The 17770-nt window shown below is 41.7% G+C and overlaps 1 protein-coding gene and 1 long non-coding RNA gene across 16 annotated transcripts in view; one reads left to right on the forward strand and one right to left on the reverse strand.

The window, feature by feature from the left end:
- Window positions 1-17770, forward strand: part of Mecom (MDS1 and EVI1 complex locus) — a 555238-nt gene that overhangs the window by 172125 nt on the left and 365343 nt on the right. The gene's annotated exons all lie outside the window — the stretch shown is intronic.
- The window catches only part of LOC134485612 (uncharacterized), a 4747-nt gene continuing 3020 nt past the window's right edge, over window positions 16044-17770 (reverse strand). The window contains exons 1-2 of the long non-coding RNA XR_010063806.1: window positions 16455-17770; window positions 16044-16309 (exon numbers count right to left, since the gene is read on the reverse strand). The exon at window positions 16455-17770 is cut by the window's right edge and continues 3020 nt beyond it. This is a non-coding gene — a long non-coding RNA (uncharacterized LOC134485612). The remainder of the gene's footprint in view (window positions 16310-16454) is intronic.

Here is a 17770-nt window from a genome sequence, read left to right on the forward strand (position 1 = left end):
CCAAATCTTATAAAATATAGGCAGAGGAGATTTCCTCTCTGCTTAGAAGCTGGCAACGAAATTTTCTTCTTCTTAATATTTGGGGTCCTATATACAGGGAATCAGTCAAAAAATTTACATGTCGAAATTTTGAGTGTATCCATTTCATAAGCAGGTAGATTTTATCTAGGCTTTATTTAGACTTACTGAGGGACCACTGGAGTATCTGAAATGAGAAGAGATGGCATGAGAACTGTGTTTCATTTGGAAAGGATATCCAGGATGTAGGAGCAAAGAGCTTGAGGACTAGAGAGCTGGTGGGCTGCTGAGGAAGCAGCATGCGGAGAAATGATACAGAACTGGATGGGTTGTGGTACCAGGAGCCGAAGGGACAACAAGGTGACTGAGAAATCAGCAATAGCTCTCTTCTGCCAGTGTGTGGGACGTAGCAGATCGTCAAGCATGAACAATGGGAAGGGAGGGACGGCACGATGAACATCGGGGGAAGGCTAGTGCGTGTGAAATAGCAGATGACAGTAAAGTATGAACCGTGGGAAGAGAGGAATGGTACAGTGAGTGTCAGGGTAAAGTCAGACTGCCAGGGACTAAGGTCTGGAGCACATGTCCATCTTAACACGTGGAGGGGCTTATAGATGGCTCTTCAGGGAGAATATTGGTGAAAAGGTGAAAAGCAGATGAACAGTCGGAGTGAATGGAGAAGAAAATCCTTCTAAAGGCCTCTGCATAATTGTGTTTTATGGCCTCTTTGCCTAGTTTACGTGTGTCTCAAAGACGAGTTTTCAATACTCATTAGTATATGCTAAGTACTCATTCCTCTTGGCTTAGACAATGGAGTCAGGGCAAGTTGAGGCCTTTCTTTTAACTATCATATGATTTAGATTTTCCATGGTAGTTCAACCAAAAGTCATCTTGGGATCTAGGAATGAACACGGATGTTGAACTTCGGCCCCCATCCAAGGAGGGCTTTACAGTGAAGATGAAATCAGATGTGAAAGAATTTTGAGTCATTCTGAGGTTATCTCCAGCTAGGAGGGAAATAACCAGTCAGGAAGAGTGCCTGGCACAGGAGACCAGAGCAGCAGCTAGACTGCCGATAACCTTCATGAAGAGAAGCCCTGCCTTAAGGAAGCAAGAAAATGGGCTTCCTGCAAAAACACACGGATTTGACAATTCATCCCACTTCAAGTGAATATGGACAAGGAGATTTTTAAATAAGAATGATTGAGTTTTGGAACATGCAAGGAAATTTCTCATTGATACCACAGATATCACAAGTGTTTTACACTAAAGCCTGAGCCAAGGGGTGGTGATAATAATTTCCATACCCATACTCGTTTCTGACATGGGAATGGATTTCCAAAGATGGGCATGGTATCCCTCATCAAGGATTCTTCAAGGTTCACGGAGGCAACTAGTCGTCCACAGTATCGAGTTAACTGTTGCTAAGGCCACTGTATTGAAGCCTGCCATCCACGTGTTCTTTGCTCCAGTTTCTTACTTTCTTCTGTATCTTGCTTGGGGAGGCTTCTAAATCTGAAATTCACATCTGTGAAGAGGCCTGAGTGTCCATATTTACCCTTGAAGTTCAAGGATTGCAGTTAAGAGTCAGTGGATACTTGGTAGCCTTATACTGTGTAAGTTCTGTTCTGAAGACTTGACATAGGCTGTTCATGAGATCCTGACATCGGTTCTGTAATGTAGGTTGTGTCTCTTGAGAGGAGAAAAGTCCCAAGTAGCAGACAGCTCCTAGCTTAAGTGGCTGGAACAAATGCCCTTCCTTGTTATGCTGTCTTCCCGAAGGGTGGACTGGCTAATATCTTAAAACCTGGTTATGTCCTCCAGTTATATCTAAGTAGTGACTGGACTCTCCTCTGCATAGATTCTGAAATTAGATGGGGTCAGGCACATTGAGGGTGGTATGGCCATAGAAAGAAAACTCAAGCATGTCTGACTACCAATGCATCAAGGTTTGGCTGTGTGCAAGTTCCTTTTTATTTATTGTGACAAGATGTCCAACCAAATTTACAGTCTAAGAATATAATCTATGATAATGGGAGTGTCATGGTGGGAGGGGCTCGAGGTGACTGGCCACACTGCGTCTCCATCAGGAAGCAGAGAGCAACGGAATGCTGTGCTTAGCTGGCTCTCCTGCTCTTTCATATTCCAGCCTGTCAAATAGTATCACCTAAGTTAGGGTGGGTCTTCCTCTCTCACTTAACCCAATCTAGATGTTTCCTGAAAGATATGAGCACAAGTTTGTCTCTTAGGTAATGCTAGATCTTCACAAGCTGACCATCAGCAGTAACTGCTAATCTCATCTCTAAAAGAAAAGAGCACTGGGAATATTGGAGATTTAATAGGCATACTCTGGTCTCATGATTCTCAACCTTCCTCATGCTGTGACACCCTTAAAACATTTCCTTATGTTGTGGTCACCCAAACCATAAAATTATTTTCATTGCTATCTCATAACTGTGATTTTGCTACTGTTATGAATCATAATGTAAATATCTGTCTTTTCCAATGGCCTAGGTGACCCTTGTGAAAGAGAGTGTCAACTCCAAAGGGGTCATGACCCACACAGTTTGAGAACCATTGGTCTAGTCTCTTTCTCATAGGTGCTATAAATAGTATTTTTTTTTGCAATTGAAAAGCTATTTCTATTCAAGGCTAGTAAGATGGATGTGTGAGTAAAGGTTCTTCCTGGCAGGCCTGCTAACCCCAGTCTGATCCTTGGAAGGATATAAGAGTAGAAGGAGACCATCAGCTCCACAAAATTGGCCTGGGATCTCTACAAGCACTGTGGCATGAGTGACCCCCTCCCACCATTACCTAAAAGAACCAGGCTCTGATTGGCACTTAGATGGCATAGAGGTAGAATACAGAGTCAAATAGTAGTGCAGAATATTAGGATGTGGTGTATTTAAGAGTAATTATAAAAGAATAGATGTGTAAGTCTTATGTGACATCTGCTTTGACATTTCCCATCCAGCGAAACTGCTCCTTCACTCCCATCCCCTCCTCCCGTACACATTTATAGTGTGTTATGATGAGATTCCACTTTTTCCACAATCCAGGCTTATCGAAGCTATAAACCGGTCACATAATTCACAGAAGCTTAAAGATACGTGGAGAACTTGGACAGGGTCCAGGGGAGAGTAATGAAAATGATTAACGGGTTGGAAAACGGTGCTGATGAAGAGGGATGAACAGAGTCAGGATTACTGGTATTGAGAAGGCTTAGAGGTGACTTAATATCTGTCCTCAACTGTGTGAAGGACTATTAAGAGAAGCATGGCGACCAAGTGTCTCTGAAATCCACCTCTTAGGAGAAAAGCAACTGACGTGCAATGGGAAAGGTTTAATCTAGCTGTGTCTCAAGACGGGATTCTACCCCTGACCCTCCCTGCTGCTGTCTCAGGACTGTCCTCTCTCTCTTTCCTATCGACACTGTTGAGTTTTAATGAAGACAGTGAAGGTGAAAGGCATGCACTGTGCAGATGAACTTATCAGGAAAGACGCCATCTTCTCCCTAGCCTGTGATACTCAACTGGGAACTTAGAGGAATGAGATGTATCAGTCCCCACAGAGGGAACCTTTACAGTGCCGGTGCTTTGGGACAGATCACTATCGTCTCCCGATTCTTGTGGTGTAACTGCCTTAAAAGGTTTGTGCTCTCAGTTCATGAAGATGGATGAACAAATTAGATGGCCACAGGGGTGTGTGATAGAACTTCTGTGATGCTTGTATTTATAGACTCTTTGGACTACATGGCCATGTTACTTCCTGAGAGCCATTTCATTTCAGTAGGGTTCCTTGAGGGTGTCGGCAACATTTTATCTGTTTTTTCCCTTAATCATCCCCTCAGTCAGTAGAATTTGTGACGTCACATTCTTATGTAGGCGCTAAAGATCTGAACTCTATTCATAATGCTCGCATGGCCACAAGCACCTCTCTAGCTCCCAATTTGTTAATTTTAGACATACTTCCTCTGAAAATTTCTGCCCTCACAAATCCTTCATTGGAAATTATAAGAGAGTAAGACCACCCCAGATTACATGTTATCTTTGGGTAATAAAAATTGGGGCTAATCCACTTGAAGAGTGGAAATAAAACATGAGGCCAAGCACCACAGAAGAGGGGAGTCTCGAGTCACAACCACACAGCCTGAAACAGCTGGCAGTCCTCACACCTCATGCGAGAGCTCCATCCTCCTGCATCCTTCTTCAATTTGACACCAACCATCACTGATGATGATGGCTGCACAAATCCATATTCTCTCCCTCCCTTCAAGGCTATTGGGACTTTGACTAATCTAACCTCATGTTACTGTCAGGTTGAACACATTCATTCTGTGTCTCAAAGTGTATACTGGTCAGTCTCTCTATGGTGCCTTCCCTCTGGGCCATGTTTTGTCACCTTTAAGGAGGCTCTGCCCTGCTGGTCTTCCTCTTGTTATCAACAGCTGATGTTGAGTCTTGCCTTTCGTCCTTGCTGTCAAGCCTCCTTTATTGCCTTCTCAGATCATCGAATGCCATCACTGTCACACTTGTTACATGCGCAGTCAGACGCTGCTGCAGATTAAGTCATTTTCCAGCCAAGGCACTTGGTATCAATACACCCAGCATATATTTAAAACAAAAAAGAAAACCATGTCAAAGAGTCACACCAGATTTTGGGATTTTTGTGATTGATGTGAGATCCTGGCACTGTCTGGGAACCGAGACCGACCTTTTGTGTTCTGTAAGAGATTAAACTTTTCTTGTTTCAGTTTAAAGATGAGAAGAGTAACACCGTGGCGTGGTCTCGCCTACATATTTAAAATCAGAGTTTAGCAAGTGTGTTACCTGACCAAACGATTGAGCACAGTGTAGCTGTCAGCTCTGTCTGAGCCTCAGGGCCTGGGAACCAGTGACCCACCCAGTGCTTAACCATTTCTCTGAATGAGTAGGAAGTTGTATGGGATGGCTGGGGGAAAAGAAAAAGTTGCAGGTACTGTCGCTTAGATGCACACTAGTTTTGATGCTTGCTCAAAATGCAGCTTTTCTTGTGTGTTTAAATAAGAAGAGAGAGATAGGCAGTCCTTATAACTCCACCCAACCCTATTGGCACGGTAGCTAGTCTTAGACGACAATGTTAACTCAACATATGTTTTAAATATGTCCAGTGATGTTTTATTTTATTCTGTGATTCTTATGACATAATGGTTTCTCACTTAGATTAAGAATACATTGAAGGGGTTGGGGATTTAGCTCAGTGGTAGAGCACTTGCCTAGGAAGCGCAAGGCCCTGGTCCCCAGCTCCGAAAAAAAGAACCAAAAAAAAAAAAAAAAAGAATACATTTGAAGGTAGAGGTGTTTGTTTTGTTTTATGTCTGATTCAGGATCGAAATTCCAGAACAGTCCTTGGTGGATGTCAAGACCTGACTTTGGCTAAACCAACTTTAATAATGGCTTTGGAACTGGATAAGTAGGGAAAGGAGAAGGAATCCCTTTGTTCAGGAGGTTCTGCTGTTATACCATTGGCTTGACTGTCCCTGCTACTGGTTTGTTGACAAGGTTGAACTTTGCTTTCTGTGAAGACCCAGTTCCTTCCCTCCAGCTTCCTCTTCCCTGACTGCCGCAGCATAGAAGCAGTCTCGTGGTCATCTACTTTCCACTCTGCATTCACTCATGCAGTCAAGCTGTCTCTCACAGTGGCAAGGGTCTTGTCACTGATACCCAGAAACTGAATGCTTGTCTACACTGGGGAAAACGGAGGACAATGATACTGTACCAAACTTGGATAACTAAAGGGCAAAGTAGAGACTATAAAGATACCAGTCCCACACCACATTGTCTTTCTAATATTTAAAGGTGCCCTGGGTATGTTTTACCAAGTTAAGCAAAACTGAGAAAGGGAAGATATAGGCCAATGGATGGAATTATTACCTCCTGAACTTGAAAAACAGCCTTTCCAAAGTTGACCCAGATCAAGGTGATGTGGTGGCCGCTGCACGGTGTGCACTGGGCTCCAGCAGCAGGATGCTCAATTGTCTGTGAAATGGGAAGGTGCAGAAAATGAAACTGTGTTCCATTCCCCTGTTCACTTGGGGCTGTCCTGGTGTTACCACAGTTCTTTTGGGAATCTGACCACTGGCTGGTAACTTAGTGCTCAGAATGCTCCTGAAACATACTTCCCAAATGTTGGCTTGTGGTTCCCCTCAGTCTGCTGAGGAGGTTTTTGCTGTTTTGAGGCAAAGTTAGAAAGTGGGTATCCATGATGATAAACTGGTTTTATTCATAGGATTTTTCTCTATTTTGAAGGTATTATTCTGCATCATGACACTTTTTCTAGTGTGAGAGATCATCATACGCAGGGACCAATGTGTGCCCTGTGTGGATTTTCTGTGCCTTGCACTTTCTGTGCTTCAAGGCCTTGTTTTGACTTTCTCGCTCTAACTTGAGCATTGCTTCATGTTCACTGGCCACGCAGGCCTCGCTCACTTCACAGGGGGCTGTGTTCACAACATTTACAGGAAGGTCGTTCAGGTCGTATTTGATGCTCTTCCCTTTTCTCATACACACTGCACGGTTTTCTCCTAGGCTGGGACCTCGCTTCTCTCTTGGCTGTAATGAACTGTGGTTAACAGGAAAGCCTATTCTTTTGATGTCATCAAATCTATGAATATCCATTAAATAATTTCACAGTTTTATGTCTCATGTGTATTTGTAACTTTTTCTTTTTACTATGTAAAAAGTTTTCTTTGTGAAAAAGAAAAATTCTGTCAGCTTTTCGTACTTCCGTCTAATATCGATAGGAGGTTCTCTTTTGTGTGTGGTATGGGATAGCAATTCAGTCTTTTCACCTCGAGTGACTCACCAATTACTCTTGGCTTGAGTTGTAAAACAGTTCCTCCCCTGCACACTGATCCATGATGTCACCACCATCTCACGCTCGGCAGTTCACATGACAATTCACACAAACCACCAGGCTGTTTCTGGGGTCTCCATTCTGGCTGGTTGGTCTATTTCTTTATTCTGATGTCACTCACCCTTTTATTTTTAAACCGTTGCTACCTCTTTAGGATAATTCTGGTTGTGGGTGGAACACATCTCTTCCTCTGACTGTTACAGGCAATTGTTCTTTCCTATGAGTTTTATGATCAGCTGTCAAGTGTCCCAGAAGATCCTGTTCCGTTGTGACTCAGTGTGGCTGGACACATGATGCTGTGGCTGTCCTCTGGGCAGTTTCTGTCAGAGGGTGTGGCAGGCACCAGAAGGGTCTTTGCAACATTTGCCCCAAGCACTAAATACTTGGAGAATCAGCTACACAGTCGCCTTTTCAAATAGTGCATTCAAATCTATTCTTCTTTATTTTTGAGTTAAGTTCCTTGGTTTGTCTAGCTTGCCACGTGTGTTGCCATCACATTCTCCGTTTCCCTTCTAAGCACTGGAGAGGTCTCCTGCATCCCTTTCCCTGTATCATTTGTTGTCGTTCTTTAAATGTTGTGTGATCTTTTATCATGTCTTTTTTTTAATTAATTTGAGTGCAAAATTCTGTGTATTCATCCTGTAGGTTTATTTCTGGTCTTTCCCTGTTTATCTTTTCTAAATATTTAAAGTGAATTCATTCACTTTCACCTGATTTACTTCTAATATGTCTACCAGCAGCTACCCATTTCCTTTACTGTGGACTCACTTCATTCCGTATTTAGTGATTGCATAAGATTTAGCTTACATTTTTATCATTTACATAGTATTTAAAATATTCTGAAATATCTAATCATGTAAATTTTGTGGTATTTTCGTTATACCATGCTGCATGGTTGCATTTGTTTTGAGACAGATCTTCCAAACTATCTGTAGACATTTCTTCTTCTCTGTTGTCACTTCAAAGGCTTTGCTTGATCATTAGGTGCTGTTTTATCATATATTTGATTATATATAATGTATGCATTATATGTTGCATGTTACTACACACACACAAACACACACACGTCCATAGGGCCCAGTGTGACATGTCCGTAATTATTAGATTTTGTTTCTTAGCTGTAACCTTCCACACTGCCTCTGCTTATATCTATTGTGATGAAAAATTTGGACATATTGATTTTATCTTATACCCACATTTTTCTACTTTTTGTTTATTTTATTTCTTTTCTCTCTCTGTTCATTAATCCCCCCTTATCCATCTTTCTTTCTCCCTCTCTTCATATGTTATCCAGGATATTCTCTAACCCCTGGACTCAACTGATCCTAGATCAGGCAACTGCAGTGTTCTCCCATCTTTCCTGTCTATGTTAAGATTGAACATTTTTTAGAGATAAATTTGTATTTTGAATTATGTACCTGTGTGTAGAGTTACAGGAGATTATGACCCAGTGGATGTGGTGCTGAGAGCTGAGTTTAGATCTTCTGCAAGGGCAGTGCTCGTTCTTAAACGATGAGCGCTCTCTCTCTGTCTCTCTCTCTGTCTCTCTCTCTGTCTCTCTCTCTCTGTCTCTCTCTCTGTCTCTCTCTCCATCTCTCTCTGTCTCTTTCTCTGTCTCTCTCTGTCTCTCTCTCTGTCTCTCTCTGTCTCTCTCTGTCTCTCTCTCTGTCTCTCTCTGTCTCTCTCTCTGTCTCTCTCTGTCTCTCTCTGTCTCTGTCTCTCTCTGTCTCTTTCTGTCTCTCTCTCTCTCTCTCTCTCTCTCTCTCTCTCTCTCTCTCTCTCTCTCTCCAAGCTCAAGACTCAGGATTTTTAACTTTTCCTTCTATCACATTCTGTTAGTGTTCTTTCAGTAAGTACTCATAAGTGGTTATTTTGTCTGCTCAAAAAGGTCTTACACCAAATAATGTTTGCTCTTTCCGGACCCTGCGTATGCTATAGTGTGCATCACTTCCTATGCGACACCCTCCCCTTCTGTGATAATTATTATTTAAGGCTTTAGCCTTGCAAAGCAATCATGGTTGTTCGTGTGGAGTTACCCTGGATTGATGCGCATTGCTTGCTCACTCATTGTGTTCTCACCATTATTTCTTTTATACTCCTCCTCAGTGTACTGTCAGCCATCTTTGAGTAGGAAAGTTTCTTTGTGTTTGTCTGTCTCAGAATGGCTTTATTTAATACCCATCCTTCAAAACCAACTTTGTAGACCACACAATTAAGGGCCAGTAGTTACTTCCTCTAAGCAGGCTGACAATGCTACTCTATTTTTAAAGCTTCTGTGTTATTGAGGGTGGCAGTGCTGTTGATTTATTATAGCTGTGTACTCATGTTTTTCTAGAACTTTCTCTCCAGTCATTTCCTTTTTGTTGTGGGTATTAGCTCATTTCTAGAGGTTTCCCTGTAAGAGGCATACTTTTGAAATTATTACGTTCTCTTTGGTTCTTTAAAAATATCTTTTTTTCCCCTTTTGTTTTTGGATCCTTCCTGTTTTGTCATCTTCATTAAGATTATTCTCTAAGATACTGAGGTCATGAAAGGCATGTATTATTTGCTGTGTTTTGACATATCATCAGATTATGTCTAACCCTGAAGTTACTTGTGACTGATATGCTCTCTGAAAACTTTCCCGGGTGTTTCATAACTGCGGCCTGCCTGTAAGCTCATTTTCACAAACTGAGTCTGAGGAATGGGGCCAGCTCGTTTGGGACTGCTGCTATTGGACAGTTATCCACTGTAGCCTGCAGTCTGGGAGTTCAGCCCAGTTTCACATTTGCACTTTGAATGTGTTTCCTTATTCCCTCTTCCAAACCTAAACCCTGAGCAGTAGCTCTTTGTCTTTTACCACCCAGATGAGTTATTTTAGCAAGGTGCTCTCTTTTCGTTTCCACATAATAGAACACAAGTAAACAGTGCCTACCCGACCCCCGCCCAGCCAACAAACTTTCAACAGTTCATGGCATTCGGGATGGACTCATCTTTCCTTTCCCTCAGGTGATGGACTGATTTTTTTGTCAAAGATCTGATATTAACCGTGCATAAGGCAGTGAAGCTAACTCAGAAGCTCTGGCGCATGCTCTGACATGTTGCTTGTAGGCTGCAAATTGATCGTTTTGTGGTAGACCATGGCACAATCCCATAGAGCCCTTCATAATTAATTGATCCTCTCTGCTTTACAAAGCTACACTATTTTTATTTTTTAGTGGTGGCTAGAGATTTTGCCCATAGCCCCATGCATGCTAGTCAAGACGCCTATCCAGTTGCTCCTCTGTCTTCCTTTACTGTAACTGGAGACACAGTTACAAGTTCAGGTTCAGTGTTGTCTGGCTTTTAAAGATGTTGTTGATTTGCCTTTGAAGAACAAAAGGCAACTCAGAAAGTCTAACCTGTTTTATTCTTCAACCATTCATATTTCTATATCCCAAGACATACCAAATTTGGCAGCATTTCTGGTATAGTAAGTATACATTTGAAGGGAGAATTATGTGTTACTTAAAAATATTGTATGATTCACCAGTCAAAATGGTCAATGATGGGATTGGAAAGATGGCTCAGCAGTTGGGAATGTGTACTCTGTTGCATGTTATCCAAGTGTAGTAGTTTCCCACACCCTCTACAGCATCGGAGGACCTGATGCCCTCCTCCGACCTTCAGACTCAATTGCACTCATTTGTGGTACCCCACACATGAATGTACATAATCATGAACAGGTATGTATCATGATATCATGATATTTAGACTCATATCTATGGAGGGGTTGACAAGTTGTCTAAGATAGTCTATATTTTGTTGCCAGACATGCATTTTCAGGGTGATAGAGGAAGAATTTTTTTCAATTTTGTTTTCCTCATTTTTATCTTTTCTTTCTTTTATTATTGGATATTTTTTATTTATATTTCAAATGTTATTCCCTTTCCCAGTTGTCCATCCATTAGCTCGCAATCCCATCCCTATCCCCCTTCTTCTATAAGGGTTTTCCCCCTCCCCAACTACTCCCTTCCTCCCTCCCCACCATGATATTCCACTACACTGGAGGGGGGTCCAGCTTTGGCAGGACCAAGGGCTTCTCCTCCCATTGGTGCCCAGCAAGGCCATCCTCTGCTACATATGTAGTTGGAACCATGGGTCTGTTCATGTGTAGCCTTTGGGTAGTGGTTTAGTCCCTGGGAACTCTGGTTGGTTGGTATTGTTGTTCTTGCGGGGTTGCAAGCCCCTTCAGCTCCTTCAATCCCTTTCTCTAACTCCTCCAATGGGGATGCCATTCTCAGTTCAATGGTTTGCTGCTAGCATTCACCTCTGTATTTGTCACGCTCTGGCTGAGCCTCTCGGGAGATGGCTATATCAGGCTTCTGTCAGCATGCACTTCTTGACTTCATCAATATTGTCTAGTTTTGCTGGATATATATATATATATATATATATACATATATATATATATCTCCACCATACACACGCGTGTGGTGTGTGTGTGTGTGTGTGTGTGTGTGTGTGTGTGTGTGTGTGTGTATGCTGAATCCCTAGGTGGGGCAGGCTCTGAATGGCCATTCCTTCTGTCTCCATATCCCCTCCTATGAATATTTTTGTTCCCCCTTTTAAGAAGGACAGAAGCATGTACACTTCAGTCATCCTTCTTCTTGAACTTCATGTGGTCTGTGGATTGTTTCTTGGGTAATTTGAGCTTTGGGGCTAATATCCACTTATTAGTGAGTGCATACCATTAGTGTTTTTCTGTGATGGGTTACCTCACTCGGGATGATATTTTCTAGTTTCATCCATTCGCCTATGAATTTCACGAAGTCATTGTTTTTGATAGCTGAGTAGTACTCCATTGTGTAAATGTACTGCATTTTCTGTATCCATTCCTCTGTTGAAGGACATCTGGTTGTTTCCAGCTTCTGGCTATTATAAATAAGGCTGCTATGAACATAGTGGAGCATGTATCTTTGTTATATGTTGGAGCATCATTTGAGTATATGCCCAGGAGTGGTATAGCTGAGTCCTCAGGTAGTAGTACAATGTCCAGTTTTCTGAGGAACCTCCAGACTGATTTCCAGAGTGGTTGTACTGTAAGCTTGCAATCCCACCAACAGTGGGATTGTTCCTCTTTCTCCACATCCTTGCCAGCATCTGTTGTTACTTGAGTTTTTGATCTTAGCCATTCTGACTGGTGTGAGGTGGAATCTCAGGTTATTTTGATTTGCATTTCCCTGATGACTAAGGATGTTGAACATTTCTTTCGATACTTCTCAGAGATTTGATATTCCTCAGATGAGAATTCTTTGTTTAGCTCTGTACCCCAGTTTTTAATAGGGTTATTTGGCTCTCTAGAGTCTAACTTCTTGAGTTCATTGTACAAATTGGATATTAGCAGAAGAAGAACTTTTAATCATACTGCCCTTTTAGTAACAGAGTGAGACATGGGTTCTTATTCGCCTTAGATAAAGTTAGCTCTCTTCTTCCTCACTCTGGTTTCCTATTTCTAAGTTCAAAACACTGCGTAAGACCATCTCCAATTTCTTTGTACTACTTAAATTCTTGCAATGATTCGAGAGCATTCTAGAGATTTCTAGAGATGTTTTAGTGTAATCTGTCCTATGTCACCGTCAGTTACTCTTGATGAGTAAATAGTTAACAAAGGGCTTGAAAAATCTCAGTGTTTCACACAGAGTATATGTCTGTATTTAAAAATCTTTCATTGACCATGGAGAGATCAGTCAAACACTCATCAGAAAAGTTCTGGCAAATACCAACATTTGCAAGGCAAAGAGATATTTTAAACTTTGTTTTGATTTGAAGAACAACAATAAAGATCAGAAATGCAGTGTTCGGGAATGTGATCTTGAAGGCTTGTTGATGGGCAAAGTCCTCCCTGGGTAGTGTCAAATAGCTAATCTTAGCTATCTTAGATGGTGTTTGCCTGACGTCACGTGTACGCAGTCTGCCACACTACAAACATCAATAGCTCTTGATTTGCTTCTCAATGTTTAGTGTTGATGGACTGTTTTTTTTGTAATATTTAATTTTTCTCAATTTTAGTGGAAATATCTCAATCTCTGGGAATTTTAATGAGCTTTTTAAAATTCAATGTGTAAAAATTAGCTCTGTATTTTCCTTGAGTTATGAAAATTAATTGCTTTGTGTGTTTAGATCTCGAATGGAAAAAGTAGACTACTCATGAGGGTGAAGTCAATGGAATTTTGGAGAAGTAACTTTTTAAGTAGAGAAAAATCTTGCAGATACATTATCTTTCACTGAAAGTTATGAAAATACACGGCTAATCAGTTGTAATAATTTACTTTCCTCTGATTTTCTGTTACGGTCTTCTCCTTTTTTGTTTATTTACTTCCTGTCTTCCTCTCCCTGTTTCTTCGTTGACTTCCTTCCTTCTCCCTTGTCTTCCTTTCCTCTTTTTTTTTGTTTCTCTTTCTCCTCTACCTTTTTTACTTCATACCTCCATTTGGACTTTTATACACCCCAAATTCACCAGGAACTGCAAATAGGTGTGGGGTTCAACATGGAAAGCAGAATGCCAAATTGTGAGACAAAAAGAATTACTTTTTCTTAGACATTTACACAATGGAATAATAATACAGATTCGATTATATGCATGTTATTTTTCGGCACATTTTTGTTTCCATTAGACATATGAACTGATTGGGATTGTCTTCATTTCTAGTATTTACTTGAGCACAAATTGGTCTTAAAGACTACATTCTATATGTTAAGCTGTGGTTTCAGTACAGCATGAGTTAAAAGTCATCTGATATTGAATTCAGTTGAGGTGAAAACCATGACTTATTGACCCAAGTAGAAAATATGGACCAAAGTAAAACCTCTGTCAATATTTATTTACTTTTACAGGGACAATTAATCTTGATACTTATTGAAACAAGAAGTCAATATGTGTATTGTTATGTACTTTTGGAGTCTTCCATTAGAAATATTGGCAAGTCCCTGGTTCTTGGCTGTAGATTTAAAAGTCCTATCAATTCAAATGTATTGACTATTGGGAACTAAAACATGTAAACTGTCATAGTGTTATTTATACATAAAAATATTCAGAAGTCTTTTCAATGTAGATTAATATGAATTGTGTTTTGGGTGTTTTTCTTTTTTCTTTTGGTTTAGCTGATGTTTTGTAGTCATATGAACCGCCAAGGAGACAGCCAATACTGTCTTCTCTGCGAATGCTAGAGTTCCAGGATAGGCTAAGACAGGTGAGAGTCACCCAGTGCTCACCCCGGAGGAATGGTGCTGTCAGAACCCCCAGTGGATCTTAGTTTCTTCCTGAGAACTTGGCACATTGCCCATCTGCCCGGGAACAGTACAGGCTCTGAGGTCTGGACCTCTGTTTCTTGTTTTTTGTAAAATGCAGTGGAGGTAAGAGAAACTTTAACTCCATGGCAAATGTAAGTGTAACAGAGCCCTCCCTGGCACACATGCATGATGTGTCGAGGTTGGCTCTCCTGCAAAAAGGTGGCATATTTTCTTTAGTTATAGAAATGACCAATTCGGGATGTAATCATAGGGCGTGTTCAATTTCTCTTCTCATGCTCAAAACAATAACAGAACAAACAAAGGTCACCCCGCCCCCACTGGAAATAAAACCTGAGGTAGACTTTTTAAGAGATGGTGGCAGAGGAATCATTTGTACTCAGGGAAGTCTTCTCCATGTGACAATGGAGAAGCTTATGCCTTACTGCTCAGTGTTTGCAGTGGTAACGTTCATGCTGCCTTTATGTGCAACGTCACCTTACATAGGACGATGTCCAGAAAGTTTTGAGGAGATATTGAGGAAACTAGTGCCCAGAGCTACACATATGCCAACAAGCATGTCAATTGCGATGTATATCTGTATTCTAGACACTGTGAAAAAATTTCAGAGTTCTTATTTAACACCATTTTTCACCATTTCTCAGAATTGGCTTATAATGGCTAATACAGCACAGCATGCCAAGATCTATGGAGTTGGGTAATATCCATGAACACAACACATTATTAGTAGGTTTGTATTTGGGTTCAGCTTCTCAACTTATTCTTTAACTGATTGTTTGTGTGTGTGATTCTGAAGTAATGCTTTGCTTTCTGTGTGTTTAGAACATTTATTTTTAAAAAGTTTAATTATTTGCCTTGGTTATTAAGAAATGTAGTCTCCCTACCTTATTAACGTGAAGTACAGAGGGTCCTTTTGTAGCAAAAATAAAAGAAAAAAACAAAAATAGTAATGAAAAATGAGTCTTTTCATGTATTTGCCACTGACATCCTGCAGACAAAGGTAGTAAATACACACACACACACACACACACACACACACCCCTTAATCTTCAAGCGAAGCCTCCCAGGAGACTTCTTGTATGTGTTCTAGAAGTAGCATCTCATTTATCTCCTTTTTGAGGAACAAGAATGATACATGCTTCTGGTGAATAGGCAGTGCTGTCACCAGGCAACATGGCCTCAGACTGGGGCTGGTGCAAGGGAGAACCGTGGTGTGTGCACATGGCTAAACAGAGGAGAAGCGGAAGGGAATGGCAGGCAATAGCAGCACAGTGAACTGAAGTGAGGCCGTACTGAGGGCAGACAGGAAGAGGAGGTGAAGGTAAGGACAGGCTGGACCACACCAGGCAGCTCGCAAGGACCCGCAGTAAAGGCTCTTCCTTGCTCCCAGGGCCTGCCAGTATCCCTTGGGAATTTAGACTGATGGGCTCAGGACCCATTAGCAGGTGGAGATTAACAGTTTGGGGTAGAAGTCAAGATGGAGTTAATCATAATGTATATGATGGAAATATCTTTTCAGATAAAATGAAAAAGCGGGAAGGTGAGACACTTGCCTTCTCAGAAAAAAAAAAAAAGAAACAAAACAAAACATAGGTAGAATCAAACAGGAAGATCACTTTAGGAAGATCTCCGATATTGGGTGTGCAGGCTCTGCCTTCCTCTGCCTGTGACTCTTCCCCTGCTCTGTGCTCCGTGTCACAGGTGACATCACTCATTCCTTCAGTACCCAGACTTCCTGAAATTTGTTTTTGACACCAGTTTGAACTACTTGTCCTACATCCCCCCATCTTCTCCCTTCTCGCATCTCTAAGTCACGCAGACAGACTCTTACACATTCCTCTCTGTATTTGGCAAATACCTACTTCACGTTGTTCTACTTACGTTACTTTAATAGGTGGTTCTTGCCTCAGAGCCTGGCTCAGGTTAGAGCTACCGAGTGAGAATTTCCCCAGTGGGTTATATAATCCTGTTGGTCTGCATTAAGATTCCCAGAACCCACTTAAAAGCCAGACTCAGTCGTGCACACATCTGTACTCTCAGGGCTGCCATACCCGGAAACGGGCGGCAGAGACGGGATAGCGCAGCTTGCAGGTCGGTTGTGTTCATCAGTGAGCAGGAAGTCCTATCTCTGTAAGGCAGAAGGCAAAGATCGACAGCCGAGTTTGTACATACACACGGGCACCCCCCACAGCGTGTGGAAATTTCCCAGCATTTATTCTTCCCCTTGTCCTAATTATGAGGAATAATTTATATTGGTAGATCTTGACCAGTACCTGTCTCTCTAGATGAAATAGCAGTAAGAATGGTGGGACTAGGTCAGGTTGTTTCTGGGTTCCCTGGGCCTGGCACAAAGCAAGTAGTCAACAAATAGAGTTTTTAAAGAAAGGAATAGGTGACAATGTCCGTAGAACGTTCCAGATTGTTAGTTCCAGAATGCTCAACACTCTTGGGTATTGACCATGTGTGATCAACTTGTGTGCTCTGGATTTCCAAGTGGCCCACGGGCCTGGCGTGATGTGTACATACATCATCCTTATGTAGGTGTGGCTCATATAGGAGTAACACTGGAGTATGTGTATATTCAAGAAAAGGAAGGTGGCTTAGCTTAGAACCGATATTCCCTCTTCTGCATGGTTCTTAGTCACATATCCAAATGTATCAAATATGTCACATGGCCTAGGGAATCGGGAGAGACTAGTGTTGCTTTGGCCAGTTAAGCTTTTGGAATTTAGAATGTTTTTGGGATGCTCATGAGAATTTTTATGTAAGATTCAGTTTGGGCTTTTTACTGGGCAGTATTCTTAGAGTTGTGGTGGATGCTTAGCCCATGGCAAAAGTAAGCTGCAGGTAATTCTGGAACTTAACACAGTGGCATTAGTAGGCATGGGAAGGAAGAGATGTCCTCTAGCATGGGCAGCTGTGAAACAGAGCACACAGTTGAAGGGGTGGCGAGGTGGGTGTAGTCACAGAGACCATACCAGGGCCTGAATTCTGCCTGTTCATATTGTCTTTCTTCAGGCACAAGAATTACTTTCCTGTAAGGAAATGAAATGGTATTTAAGAATCATACAAGATCCTTTTATAGAAAAAAAAAAAATAAAGCTTCCAGCCAAGGCCTTCCAGAGTGTAGGGAGAAGGCTTGGAGCCTCTGGATGTCTCTGTCAGATGCCACGGTGTCAGGCCCCAGCCATTTGTCATCCCTGGATTTCATTATGTGCGCCTTCCCTGTCTTTCATTCTCAGTTTGCTAGGACATTTGTTCACCGTTGACCTCCCTGACAAATAATACACCTTAATTATGTTGGCAAGAGGGGATATGTCATTGCCTGGCCACTTTAATTGTCTATCCGACAGGCATCCTGCTGCGGCCTGTAGCTTCTGCAGATTTCTGACTGCAATTGGATGAGAAGCCTGCGTTTTCACTTTGTCTGAAGAAAGTCTTCACTTTTGTAAGCCCTGGAGATAAAACTTCTCATCAGAACTGTGCTTCAGTGGCTAAAACAAGGCCTTACCTTAATTTCATAAAAAAATAGTGCAGATTGGCTATTGAGGAAGCTTGTCTAAGAATGGGGAAAAAAAAGTCGGCATAA

Source organism: Rattus norvegicus, chromosome 2 (assembly GCF_036323735.1).
Source record: "Rattus norvegicus strain BN/NHsdMcwi chromosome 2, GRCr8, whole genome shotgun sequence".
Lineage (NCBI taxonomy): Eukaryota > Metazoa > Chordata > Mammalia > Rodentia > Muridae > Rattus > Rattus norvegicus.